The sequence below is a fragment of the Protomyctophum parallelum genome (genome assembly GCF_964188405.1).
Source record: "Protomyctophum parallelum genome assembly, chromosome: 3".
Classification (NCBI taxonomy): domain Eukaryota; kingdom Metazoa; phylum Chordata; class Actinopteri; order Myctophiformes; family Myctophidae; genus Protomyctophum; species Protomyctophum parallelum.
The window spans coordinates 26,475,945-26,481,944 of record NC_139698.1 but is presented as its reverse complement, the minus strand read 5'-3'; positions in this window follow the sequence as shown (position 1 = coordinate 26,481,944).

The following is a 6,000-nucleotide window of genomic DNA, read 5'->3' as shown; positions in this document are numbered from 1 at the left end:
AAATTGTACTTATTCCAATGGAAATAAGCGAATTAGCACAAAAACCTAACCCCCATTGAGGGCTTATATAGTTATATTAGGGGAAATAGCCAATAATGCACATTTGCACAAAATGTGTCAATAGCACACTTTTGAATTGAAAGATTATCTGCACTCCAGTTCATGATCTTGATTGAATGTTTTCATGTATAATTAGGTCTTATTATACAGTATTACTATGTGTACTAGTTAGCCGAGTCAGCGGGTGTCCTTCCTTTTACCGCATGTGCAGAATTTGATGCAGCCACGGTAAGGTAAAGGCAGCAGAAACACATAATATTTTGTTACGTGATCATCTAGCTGTTGTTTGTGTGATAGTAGAAGATATTACTATAGGGATTACCTCAACAAACAAACAACAAAGGCAACCATGGAGCTCTGCACAGACGAGATGCAAAATGTCAACCGTCGACATACATTTACATCATTGTCTCAAAGCATCTATGAAACTGCAATGCAGGCACGCGGAAATGGTTTGAGACATGACTTTAAATGCAACCAGTCTTCTTATCTACGATAATTAGCTGAGAATGTATAGTGTTTACAATTATTGACCTTATTTTGTCCTTGACCTTTGACCTTCAAATGTTGTCAAATATTCAGTAGTTGGAGATCTACTGTAATAAATGGTGTTTCAGAGTCTTGTGATTTGATGTTGATTCATTGAGTCATTGTGGACATTGTGTAGACACACACACACACACACACACACACACACACACACAGCTTCTTCTTGCAATGTAGTGTTACTGGATGTTAATACGGCACCGCTCAACGTCCATTTCATTGCGGTTTGTGAGCACAATGAGCGCCGGGATTTCTTTCAAAATAGGAGCTCGGGTGCCGGGCAGATATGGCAGACACACACACACACACTTCCGTTCCGTACAAAAACCGGGGGGCATAATGTTCCGTCTTTACCTCACGATGTCACAAATAAAGTCTCTCTAGAAGCATTAATATTCTAAACGAGAGGCATGTTGAAGTCAGAAATGAAGACAGAAGTATGCCCATCTGGTCAAAACCTTGGAGAGCTCCCTAGATTAGGAGATAAGAGGCAATCTTTCTGAGCCGTAAACAAGGAACTTAAGTGAACGGCAGCGTGCGTGCACGAAACGGCAAGAAAATTTATCAGAAATTTAAAAGTGGGGTGGATGGAGAAGTTATATCTCTCTAGCATATCTCTCTAGAAATACCACACACTATCAAAGTGAGGCTAGGGGGTCTTTCTGCGAGATAACAAGCCCATTTGATTCTGCGACGAAGGCAAAAGATGATGTATGCTGATATATTCTGTTTATTCTTGCCATGCCTCTGTGAGAGGCGCAGAGGAAAAAAAACATCAAATGCCGTATTTCTAGCCTGGTATTCGTCTCTTAGCTCTGCTGGAGCAGCGTGCAGTGGCCCTGACAGTAGAAAGTGGCGGCTGTATACTCGACTGTTCTCCGTTTGGGAATGTGTATATTTGTATAACTGAACGTTGCAAGCCAGTGGACAGAGAGGATGCACTCTCGGCAAACGCCATTCCCTGCTTAAAGGTATATTCAGTGATTTCACTTAAATCTAATATCACTTCTTTTATTGTTTTGTTGTGATAATCCTCCCTACTATAGTGTGCTGACCATATAAGGATTTCCTCCCTGTCCCCAGTTAACCCCCCGGTCCCCAGTCAAAAAACTTTAGGTTTCGTTTTTGGCTAGGTGGCCCAGCCTTCATCCAATCAGGATAGAGAGGGGCCTTCTGCCAATCATAAGCGAGCGGGGGCGGGCCTTGGTGTGTGTGCTGTTGGCCTGTCGCGTGTCCCCCCACTGTAGTGCGTGCATGTGCACATCTTGTTACCTAGACTAGTTGAATAGTCGACTAGCTGCTTAAAGCCCTAAGTCACAGTACATTGACCCCATATGAATATTTGTGCATCTTACTGTAAAAGCGTATTCTACACTGGGTAAGTCACTCTGCATGCAGAAAGCGTCCCCTAAAATACTATAATATATACCCTAACAAAATATACAATGTCAGAATGAACTTGGTAGTGATACGAGAGGACTGGATGTTACGAGTTTTGGGGGGAGGGGTGGGAGCAGCGGAGCCTAGCGGAGACACAGAGTGGAGCTGATGTTTGTGAATCAGTGTCAGTGGGTCAGCGACGTCAGTGGCCTTCCAAACCCTTCGTGAGCCTCTACAGCGCCAAGGAAATTACTCATCATTAAGCCATGCTGAACGGGAACCCCTTTTGGCGTTTTAAGCATCGTGTTATACTTTAGCTATTGAAAAATAACAGATCTACAAGCTCATAGCGCGGCACCGAGTGCCGTGCTACGAGCTTGTAGGTCTGCTATTTTTGAAAAATCTGGGAAATGTGTCGCAAATCTTTGAATATATACAGTATATACTTTCAGAGTTTTTAACTAAAATCTTTGCTCCTGGGGGAGGTCCCTGGAATAACATATTTTCAGATGGGGGTCGGCGGCCAAATACAGATAATTCTGGGGCTCTTAGTTTGAGAACGACTGACATAGAAACATAGGGTTTTTCAGAAAACTGTCATGATTTAGAAGGCATTTATAGAATCGTCCTCAGGTCGAAATGGGTTAAGCCATGGGCCAGACCTGATCGACTCTGCAACAAACCGCCGCCACAGGGATGCACACACACACACACACACACATGCACATACACATCATTTGTTGATACATACGAGCAGACACACAGAATCAATTAAGGCGTGCTGCACACGCACGCATGCGCACACAGAGACAGAGGGCATGCTGATATGGGACCGAAGCCCCATGAGAGTGACACACAGAGAGGACAGACCCCTCTGATAGGGAGATCCTGTGCCCAGAGAGAGACGGCTGCTGTATTTAAACTCCATTACCAGCACAGTCACCCTAATTAAAGCAATGTTTTAATTAGGATTTGGACAGCCAGGAAAGAGCTGGGATAATAATTTCCATTAATCCAGCACAAAGCGTGCACTTCACCTGCCCTTCCATTGCACGTCCGTTGGCTGTGCGGACGTTTTTCTCCATCGCCGCTCCCCATTTATGATTTTTTTACAAAGTGATCGTACGCGTTACTTAAATTGAGGAGTCGTCCTCGTTCTCTTTGTGGTTAATGAGCCGATCGCCAGTTTTTTTAGGTTTGATTTGTCTGTGTTTTGGAGCCGACGCCGCTATCCAGAGACACTTAAAACAAATGGGGAGATTTCTCTGTGTTGCTCATTGCTCTACTGGGGCACATTTAGAGGACACACACGGCTACTAGTGGGAACTAAATCTATGGCTTGTGGTCTTTGAAGTGAAGGGATAGTCACTCTTGTTGCATTAGATGGAAATAAACAACACAATAACACTGCTTCTCTCGGCCCGGGCGGTTAGCTCAACCGTCTGGGCACCTAGGCAGCTGTGCCTGCCTGACGGCGTGCCGTGGGTTCGACTCCCGATCCCGATGGCCTTTGCCGTGTGTTTTCGCCCCCATCTCTCTCCCCATTTCCTGTCAGTCTACTTTCAACAGAGCAGAAAAAGCCAAAAATAAATAAAAATAATAATAATATTATTAATCTAATCTCTCTCTCTCTCTTTCCCACAGCGGCAGACGGCGTGCCAGTTCAGAAGGATGGAGAGCAGGTAAGTCCTCCATCACTCATTCTTATGCACCCAGCACACCTATACTGCCCTCTGTTTGGCCCCCCTCTTTGGCCCCTATGGTGGAGCGCTCAATCCGGACACACTCCACCAGAGGACCCAACATGGCTTCCGTAGTATAAGACCAGTTTCACTGGGTATATATATGGCCACGCAGCCGCGGTGAGTCATCTCTACAAGCCTGCAGTATGTCACTGCTTATATACTCAACCACCCTCCTGCAGCTGAAAATGGCCAGCGCTCATGCTAGCTTAGCCAAGTTAGCGCAAGGCACGCCAATGTCAGCCGGTGAGAATTCCACTACGCTCGGCTCAAGATGGCGCGGGGGCGTAGCTTGGAAGAAGTGACCAATCATTTATCGGTTGGCTCATTGCTGTTGCCATGAAATGTGCCACACTTGTGTCTGTCTGTCTGACACAATCACACACACACCACCCCCACCCCCCCCCAAGCCCCTCGAATAGTGCAACCGTAGAGGCATCATCCCCCAACCCCCCTCTCATAATTCTCTCAATAGTCTCCTCTCCTCCTCCTCTCCTCTTTTTTCCTCTCCTCTCTTTCTCTGTCGCTACTGTCCTGAATCACCAGCTCTAAAACCGATCCTTCTGGGACAGGACACAGGAGAGAGAGAGAGAGAAAGGAGGGAGAGAGAGAGAGAGAGAGAGAGAAAAAGAGGGAGAGAGAGTGAGAAAGAGAAAGAGGGACGAGGGGACGGGGGGGTGAATTTTGTGTGTAAACATGGAGCACTCGTAATTTTTCCTTCCTTGGCACCAAAAACGCACTGCTGGGGAGCAGCTATAGCTCCCATCATTTATTTATACCGTGTGCCCTGATACGCCCTTGGAGAAAAACAGCTAGGCTACATCAGCCATGTGTGGCTGATGTTAGCACAAGTGGACAAAAGCTGCTGCCTCTCAGAGGCTCCTTGAGTCCTGCTTTGTTGCTCTAGTGGGGTAAATCTCTGCTAAAACCCTCCAGGATGGCAGGATGAAGGGAGTAAGAGCGGCACGCACGCACACACACACACACACACACTCGTCCACACGCGCGTGGATATATATATATATATATATAAGGGAGGGGGATAGAGAACAGAATTAGATTTGGTTTGATTTCTTACTGTGCGTATTAAGGATTTAATAAAGAAGGCATGATGAAGGTCAAATCCCAGAGGATAGCACTTAAAAGCATGACTAAAAACCACTTATTTCCAAACTGGTCCTCCTTGGAATTAAAAGTAAAGAGAGTGTGTGTGTGTGTGTGTGGGGAAAACACTAAGACAGTGTGTCTATTAGCAGTGGTTCTCAACCAGTGGTATGGGGACCACCAGTGGCCAGGGGGTTCCAGGTGGTCCACAGCTAAATGATGATGGTAACCAAATGGACCCTCATAGATCTTTAACTCTTGAAAGAATGTAAAATGAAACCATATTGACCCTTATGGATCGGTCCATTTGGTTTCATTTTACACTCTCATGTAGAGTTACGTTATTGTTAAACATCTGCAGTGCTTAATTTATAGGAAGTCTAGACAATAGACAATGTATCCACGTTTGCCTTGTTGTCTCTGTTATGGTACCAACATCAATACAGCATGGAAGTGTGGACAAAAATATTCTAATTTTGGATCTGAGAGGCTAAATCTGGACCTTGATATGAAAAAGGTTGAAAACAGCTGCTCTATATAAACACCAGGAAGACATTTACCAATGCACAGGATTTGTAGTACTGTACTGTACTGTACTGTACTGTACTGTACTGTACTGTACTGTACTGTACTGTACTGTACTGTACTGTACTGTACTGTACTGTACTGTACACCTGACTTTGATCTTAGAGGAAAAGGGTGTGGTTGGAGTCTTGGAGAACAGACATTCGATCAGGGTTCATCAAGTGACAGCTAGCCTCGAGTCCCAATACAGATGTTTTGTTCAGTTAAGCCCATGTATGGTAGTCTCTCGAGACAGACTGTTGACTCAAAGGCAAAAGGAAAAGATGGCGCTGTTTTTCCTTTATTTGCCTATGGGTTCTCAGATTGAGCCCATGGTGGGAGATCGTTGAAGTGATGAAAGCAATGGAATTAGGTTACTTTCTGTAGACTACTTATGGGCTATTTTTGGGGGTACTTGTGAGCCTTTAGTTAGCATTGCTACCAGTCGGCCTGGGCCGTGGCTCAGCGGTCTGTACTGTACTAGTCCTCCTCCCTGGCGTGTGTGTCTGTGTGTTAGGCTGTGCAACAGTGACACTTGGTGGTGAACAAAGGCTATAACGCTATTTTCGTGCTCGGACACATTTCCGTGCTCGGACACAGGGGC